At 41.7% G+C, this 8,453-nt stretch overlaps 1 pseudogene; it reads right to left on the bottom strand.

Moving 5' to 3' along the window:
- Positions 1 to 1,522: 1,522 nt before the first annotated feature.
- LOC124556727 lies at positions 1,523 to 1,640 on the bottom strand (annotated as a pseudogene).
- Between the last annotated feature and the right edge of the window lie 6,813 nt (positions 1,641 to 8,453).

Genomic DNA, 8,453 nt, shown 5'->3' with positions numbered 1-8,453 from the left:
TTTCGAGTTGCTGATTCGAACGTTTAACCACGGCCACTGTCGTGGGGGCGGGAATGTTCTGTGTTCGGTTTGTATGGGTGCTCTTGTGGTAGTCGGCTCTCGCCTTTCGGTCGGAGTAGGTTACAAGACTGAGCTCTCGCTGCTCTGGACAGCCTGCCTTCCGTTGGCTGTCTAATATACTTTTATTTGATTGTAACTGTTTAACGAAGTTGCTGAAGTTTCGACTTCAACGTAATTTTCCGAGTACAGTTAGCAATTGAGCGTTCTGCGTACAAGCGGCCTATGTTGTCTGTCTTGGGCAGTTTTGGCTAAAGTTGACTGTATCGGAGTTACTGTGTGACTTCGCTTGTTAAAATCAATCACTGTACCGTCAGTGATTGTGTGGCGAGCCTTCTTCGTCTCCCTCAGAGGCGCATTTGTATTGATAGGAAGTCTTTAGTCTGGAACAACCAGACCAGGACAATTTGTTTCAGGCTATACTCGCGACATTATCATCACCACGACGGGACGTCGAAGCAACCAGCCATCACTTCCGGTACGCCAGATCGTGTCCTTGCAGTTAAGAAGACAGCTTGGTAATGCATGTCCGTAGCACCGGCAGACTTGGGAATTTGCACTGTGATAATCAGAGCTCAGCAGAGAGCGTCTGTTCGTCTTTTCTAACTTTGTTCTGTCTTGGGTGTTCATTGTCTGAGTTATCACTACCGTAACAGCAATTAATGTTGAGTTGGCTGGGTGTTTCTCTTAAGATTTGAGTTGCATGGAATTGGCTCCACATACCACTTCGTCATAAATGTCACAATCTAGTTTATGGACAACTTCACCTTCATAGCATTTATTTGAGTATCCAATTTGATCCAATTTGATGAGTTGTAAATGTTTCATGTGATTTGTTTATGATTTTGAGTTTAGTCATAATATGTCAAATTGTTATTTTGGACAGAACTTTCATTCTGTTAATCGGTAGAGCAACCCTTTCATTTCTCACTACGTTACTGAAACTTTCCTTTATTTAATTAATGTCTATCAAATTAAATTATTGCAGGTGTCAAACTCTTTTCTATTCCACTTGCAGGGTCGATTACAGTCAGTTCGCGTTTCTTCTTAATCCATGTGCAACAGCAAAAGTAGGAGTTAGAAAAGGGGGGAGAGGGCTTAGAGCATCATTTCCATACGAAGATACGAGAAGAATTTAATGTTAAATACACTGCTAACCTCGGCACCTCACAACAGAGGCGAGTTATCCTGTTTGGTAGGAAACTGCATCATCATCATCATCATCGTATCGGATTACTCGTCGACAGCGTAATATAAAAAAAAGCACTCCGTCTTCAGGCCACAAGTGGCCCATCGGGACCATCCGACCGCCGTGTCATCCTCAGCTGAGGATGCGGATAGGAGGGGCGTGTCGTCAGCACACCGCCCTCCCAGTCGTTAAGATGGTTTTCTTCGACCGGAGCCTCTACTATTCGGTCGAGTAGCTCCCCAATTGGCATCACGAGGCTGAGTGCACCGTGAAAAATGGCAACAGCGCATGACGGCCCGGATGGTCACCCATCCAATTGTCGCCCACGCCCGACAGCGCTTAACTTCGGTGATCTGGCGGGAACCGGTGCATCCACTGCGGCAAGGCCGTTGCCAACAGCGTAATATAATGAGAATAAATAGTGAATACATGTGTAGAGAATGAATAAATGATAGTAATATATGAAAGGGGATGAAAACTGACAATCATGGGGAATTGGAGTTTAATAAGAAGTGTGCGAAACTGCAAATTTTTTGGAGGAAACGGAGTAAAGAGGAGGAATGAAAGACAGGAAAATAGTTTGTTCCGTAACTTATTTCTGATACCTACAAGAAAGGCAATTTTTAAAAACAAAATAGAACACAGTGTACTAGGTAAAGGCGTGGAGGCACTGGACGGTATCATCTGCATAGGTCGGTGGTTAAACATTCATGAAGAATATCCTGAAATTTAAACCTTGTCCACGTCCAGAAAATGATAATTATTAGTGAGGAAGAGGAAGTTCGGATTCCAGGTAATAAGCGACAAGGAGCAAAGTAAAAGTACAGATGCCACCGACAGTTTAAGAGGTTAAATTAACTCACAGGCAAGTACAACAGATGGTACATGGGACTTCTTTCAGATCTATATTACTAGCCTGATCTTCACATTCATTGCTTGGTAGAGTATTCATGAAGTACATTCACTTTATTTATTGACAGCTTCACTCTCGAACAAGACGTGGGGAGAACATGCGAGTTCTGATTTCTCCAGACTTTTCAAAAATGGTTCAAATGGCTCTGAGCACTATGGGACTCAACTGCTGTGGTCATAAGTCCCCTAGAACTTAGAACTACTTAAACCTAACTAACCTAAGGACAGCACTCAACCCCCAGCCATCACGAGGCAGAGAAAATTCCTGACCCCGCCGGGAATCGAACCCGGGAACCCGGGTGTGGGAAGCGAGAACGCTACCGCACGCCCACGAGATGCGGGCTCCAGACTTTTGACGATGATCGTTTCTCTCTATGTAGTCGGGAGTAAATAAAATATTTTGACATTCGCAAGAGTAAGCTAGTGATTGAAATACCGTGAAAAAATTTCGCCACAACGAAAACCTTCTATTTAACGATTGCGACCCCAACTCGATTATCATATACGTGATATTCTTTCTCCCCTTTTTCTGAGTTATAGTCTTCTGACTTGTTTGATGCTGCCCACCATGAATTTCTCTCTGCGTCAACTTTTTCATATCAGGATAGCAAATTCAACCAACTTCTTGAATTATTTGCTGGATCTCTGTCTTTCTCTGCAGTTTTTATTGTACAGCTCCCTCCAGTGTCATGGAAGTTAATTCCCGGTGTCTTAATAGATGTCTTATCATTCTGTCCCTTCTTCTTGTCAATGTTTCCATGTAAAGGGTGTCCGGGAAGTAGGGACGAATATTAAAGTGCCATAGAACACTAAAACATTTTTTGAAAATGTAACGTTTTTTTACTAACACATCAAGTAATTTCCCCCATTTATGTATGAAAAATTATATCCTCCATATGATCACCCAAGGACGCGCGGCAACGAGCAATGCGTTCACTGAAGTTTCCGATGATGTTCGCAAACATCTGGTGGCATGCCGTTAATAACCCTTTTAATTTCGTCCATTAACTGGTGTACTGTTTGTGATTCGTTCACGAACACTTTTGGTTTCACAGATCCCCACAAAAAATGTCCCAAGACGTAAGACGGCATGATCTGGCAGTCCATTCCTGGTTGCCAAGCGAAGAGATAAATTTTTGAGGAAACTTTCCATTTAGAGGGCAATCGTTTCACCGGATGTGTGACATGTCGCACCATCTTGTTGAAACCAAAAGTCATCATTTTCATCAAAAAGAGGGAAAAAGCAATCAGAAAGCATGTTTCGATAACGGTCGCCTTTCACAGTGACAGTAGCTCCCTCATCATTTTTAATAAAGTACCGGCCGATCACTTCCCCAGACATAGCCCATGCCACACGCAGATTTTCGTTACCCCAAATTCTGCAGTTCTGCTTATTGACGTACACACCGAGACGGAAGTGCGCCTCATCTGAGAAAATTATTCTTTTTGTGAAGTTCTCGTTTTCCGCTTGGTGAGCCAAGACCCATTGAGAAAATCGATGTCTCTTTTCCTGAGGTGCAGTCTTCAACTCTTGTGTTATTTGAATCTTCTACGCATGTATTTTCAGGTCTTTTGAAAGGATTTCATGCAGTGAACTTAATGATAAATTCAGTTGTTCAGCTTGTCGGCGAACCGATCTTCTGGGGTTTACGGTCACATCGTCACGCACTACAGCAATGTTTTCTTGTGTTCGAACACAACGCGGTCGTCCTGTTTTCTTAACGTTTGAAACAGAACTCGTGGTCTCAAACTTCCGGATCAACTTACGAACTGATGATCCGGTTTGAACAGCATTACGTGCGAGTGTCACACGAACTGTTGCCGTGGGACTTTCACTGTTTTTGTAATAGCTTTTTATCACTTTTGTACGTTGCTGAGTTGTCACTGCTCCATGACGAAAATAAACATCAAACAACAATGCTCACCACTCAAAAGCTATCACACTACTAATGGGAAGGATCGCAAATAACAATGAAAAACCCATGGCCGCCAATCGTCAGATGACAAAATGGCGCAAAATTCAAAATCGTCCTTAGTTCCGGAAACCCGGTATTTCTTTCCTTGCCGATTCACCGGAGAAACTCCTCATTCCTTACCTTCTATGTCCACCTATACTTCGCCGGCCGGTGTGGCCGTGCGGTTCTGGGCGCTTCAGCCTGGAACCGCGTGGCCTCTGCGGTCGCGGGTTCGAGTCCTGCCTCGGGCATGGATGTGTGTGATGTCCTTAGGTTAGTTAGGTTTAAGTAGTTCTAATTTCTGGGGAACTGATGACCACAGATGTTAAGTCCCGTAGTGCTCAGAGCCATTCCATCTATACTTAAATTCTTCGGTTCCCTATTGTCCCGATTTCCCCACAGTCAGTATTTCACTACCATACAATGCTGGGCTCCAAAAGTACATTCTCAGAAATTTCTTCCTCAGATTAAGATCTATGTTTGATTCTAGTGGACTTCTCTTGGACAGGTATTCCCTCTTTGCCAGTGCTACTCTCTTTTCTATGTCCTCCACGCTCCGTCCGCCATGGGTTATTTTGCTGCCTAGGAAGCAGAATTCCTTAGCTTCGTTTTCTTCGTGATCCCCAATTCTCATTAGTTGTTAGCTGTTCCCATTTCTGCTTCTTCTCATTACTTCTGTCTTTCTTCGATTTATTCTCAATCCATATTCTGCCCTCTATTAGACTGTGCATTCCATTCAACATAGCTTGTAATTCTTCTTCACTTTCACTGAGGGTAGCTATGTCATCAGCGAATCTTGCCATTGTTACCTTTCATCTTGAATTTTAACCCTACTCTTGAACCTTTCTTTTATTTCCGTCATTGCTTTTTCGATGTGTATATTGAACAGTAGGGGTGAAAGACTACATCCTTGTCTTACACTCTTTTTTGTCCGTGCACTTTGTTCTTGGTCGTCCAATCTTATTTTTCCCTCTTGGTTCTTGAACACACAGTATATTACCCGCCTTTCCATGTAGATTACCCCTGTTTCTCTCAGAATTTCGAACATCTTGCAACACTGCGGAACACTTTTTTCCAGGTCGACAAATATTACGAACGTGTCTTGATTTTTCTTCAGTCTTGCTTTCGTAATCAACTCCAAGTCGGGAAATGCCTCTCTGGTGCCTTTACCTTTCCGAAATCCAAACTGATCCTTATCCAACACATCTTCAGTTTTCTTTTCCATGCTTCTGTATATGAGCTTGTCAGCAAGTTAGATACTTTAGCTGTTAAACTGATTGTGCGATAATTCTCGCAATTGTCGGCTCTTGCAGTCTTCGGAAATGCGTGGATGATGCTTTTCCGAAAGTCTGATGGTTTATCGTTATTCTCATTCGTTCTACACACCAACGTGAATAGCCCTCTTTTTGCCATTTCCACAACGATTTTAGACATTCCAATTGAATGTTATCCGTCCCTTCTGCCTTATTAGATGTTAAGTCATCCAAAGCTCTTTTAAATTGTGATTCTAATACTGGATACGCTATCTCTTTCCTGTCGACTCCTGTTCCTACGTTTAACACGTCATCGGACAGATATTCTCCCCCCCCCCCCCCCTCACCCCTCCCTCACCCACCATAGAGGCTGTCAATGTACTCTTTCCAACGACCCGTTCTGTCCTATGCATTTAACAATGAAATTCCCAATACACTGTTAATTTTACCGCCCTTGGTTTTAGGGGCATCAAAGGTTGTTCAGAATTTTTTGTTTTCTGACAAATTTCATTATGTATACAAAGAGTGGGAAGTGACAGTGGTACACAAAGTGCTTCTGCCACACGTCAGAAGGCGGCTAGCGGAGGGTAGATGTATAACCGAGACAGTTTACCTAAAAGAAAAGAAGGGAAGAAACTGAAAACTAAATGGATTTGAGAAAAGAGATTGTAGAACAGCAGCATCAGTTATTGGGAGAGATCAGTATGTTGAGTGCTATTGACAAGGGATTTCAGATCGATTCCGTATTTCTGGATTTCCGGAAGGCTTTTGACACTGTACCACATAAGCGGCTCGTAGTGAAATTGCGTGCTTATGGTATATCGTCTCAGTTATGTGATTGGATTTGTGATTTCCTGTCAGAGAGGTCACAGTTCGTAGTAACTGACGGAAAGTCATCTAGTAAAACAGAAGTGTTTTCTGGCGTTCCCCAAGGTAGTGTTATAGGCCCTTTGCTGTTCCTTATCTATATAAACGATTTGGGAGACAATCTGAGCAGCCATCTTCGGTTGTTTGCAGATGACGCTCTCGTTTATTGACTAATAAAGTCATCAGAAGATCAAAACAAGCTGCAAAACGATTTAGAAAAGATATCTGAATGGTGCGAAAAGTGGCAGTGGAACCTTAATTAACGAAAAGTGTGAGGTCATCCACATGAGTGCTAACAGGAACTCTCTAAACTACGGTTACACGATAAATCAGTCTAATCTAAAAGCCGTAAATTCAACTAAATACCTAGATATTACAATTAAGAGCAACTTAAATTGGAAGGAACACATAGAAAATGTTGTGGGGAAGGCTAACCAAAGGCTGCGTTTTACTGGCAGGACACTTAGAAAATGTAACAGGTCTACTAAGGAGACTGCCTACACTACGCTTGTCCGTCCTCTTTTAGAATACTGGTGCGCGGTGTGGGATCCTTATCAGATAGGGCTGACGGAGTACATCGAAAAAGTTCCAAGAGAGGCAGCACGTTTTGTATTATCGCGAAATATGGGAGATAGTGTCACTGTAATGATACAGGATTTGGGCTGGACATTATTAAAATACAGGCGTTTTTCATTGCGACGGAATCTTCTCACGAAATTCCAATCACCAACTTTCTGCTCCGAATGCGTAAATATTTTGTTGGCCTACATAGGGAGGAACAACCAGCACGATAAAATAAGAGAAATCAGGGCTCGTACGGCAAGATATAGGTGTTCATTCTTTCCGCGCGCTATACGAGATTGGAATAATAGAGAACTGTGAAGGTGGTTAGATGCACTTAAATATGATATTCAGAGTATCCATGTAGATGTAGATGTAGAAGGAAGATGTCATCTGAGCATGAGAGAGGGAAAAGTCAGAAATCGGTCAAGATAGTCGCTGCCGATCAGTTCCACTTGTAACACCATAGTTCTAATACTCTATTGGTTTATTTTGCTTTTGTTTATTTAATGTTACTTCGTTGAGCTTCTGTAAATGTGTTTGATTGAATCGATAACACAAAATTGTATACTCATTTCTTTGTAAGAACTTTGATGTCTTTATTTGATTCTATGCAATGTAGTATATCTGTCATTTAAGTTCTTTGTCCCATTTGGATGGAACAAAACTTACTATACATAATTGTAATTTCTGTGTGAATAATTTTTTGTAGAAATGTCAATATGTGCAAATGTTCTGTTTTATTTAATGTATTTGGTTACTGTTATGTAAACTGCTGATCCTCACTTAGGGTTCTTAGTTCTTTAGTATGTAAAAGGGTGTAATGGTTCCCCTCGGGAACGGAACTGTGTAGCGCGCGCAAATTGTGGGTGGCCTAGGTAGAAAAGGTGGAACAAGAGTCAGTCGGGGACGAGCTACCAAACTGTGCACTGCCATGTAAAAGATGCATATTGTGCTGGTTCCGAGAGAGGCTTTTTCTGCTACTTTCCAATGCCTCGGATCGATGTATAAATAGCTGGAACTATTCTGGAATTTGTATCTATCATCGCCACCAAGAAATGACAGAGTCCAGCAATTCTACCTGCAATTCCACCTACCAACATGCAGTTGCCATCACATTGCGCAATCATTGCATCGGAATACTACAATGATGTACAGTGAAGGATCAGCTTAATGGATGTGTTAGTGTGCTCAAATATAAGGTAATTTATATCTGAATTTATGTACCTACCTTGATTTTTCTCCTCATCATAACACCTCTCAGGTTCCTCTCCGTTTGAGGTAAAGTGATATCCGAGTGTCCTTACTGAAAGAACATTAAAGCCCAGTGTTTTGCTAATTGATGCCTCTTGAACATAGTAAAAAGAAAGTTAAAGTTAATGTGGCTTGCTGAAAATAATTTTCCTAGTAAAACTGCTTATTAATGTGTTGTTGCCAACTTCAAAATTAAAAGTTCTTATGATTGAGGCTTATAAAGTTTTGCTTAGTGAACGATCACATTACTGCCTGTTGTAAATCGCAGAAGGTGAGTCAGTATCTTACATATATGTTAATTCTGTGTCTCACTGTAGTAAAAGTGGAAAACTGCAGTTGTGAAACGTTATATACTCATGTTTGCTAAGTGTTTGTCTCTCTTGTGTATTAGAAGTGCATATTAAT

The sequence above is a fragment of the Schistocerca americana genome, chromosome 1 (assembly GCF_021461395.2).
Source record: "Schistocerca americana isolate TAMUIC-IGC-003095 chromosome 1, iqSchAmer2.1, whole genome shotgun sequence".
Taxonomy (NCBI): domain Eukaryota; kingdom Metazoa; phylum Arthropoda; class Insecta; order Orthoptera; family Acrididae; genus Schistocerca; species Schistocerca americana.
The sequence above is the reverse complement of the archived record's forward strand: the minus strand, read 5'-3'. Positions and strand labels throughout refer to the sequence as shown.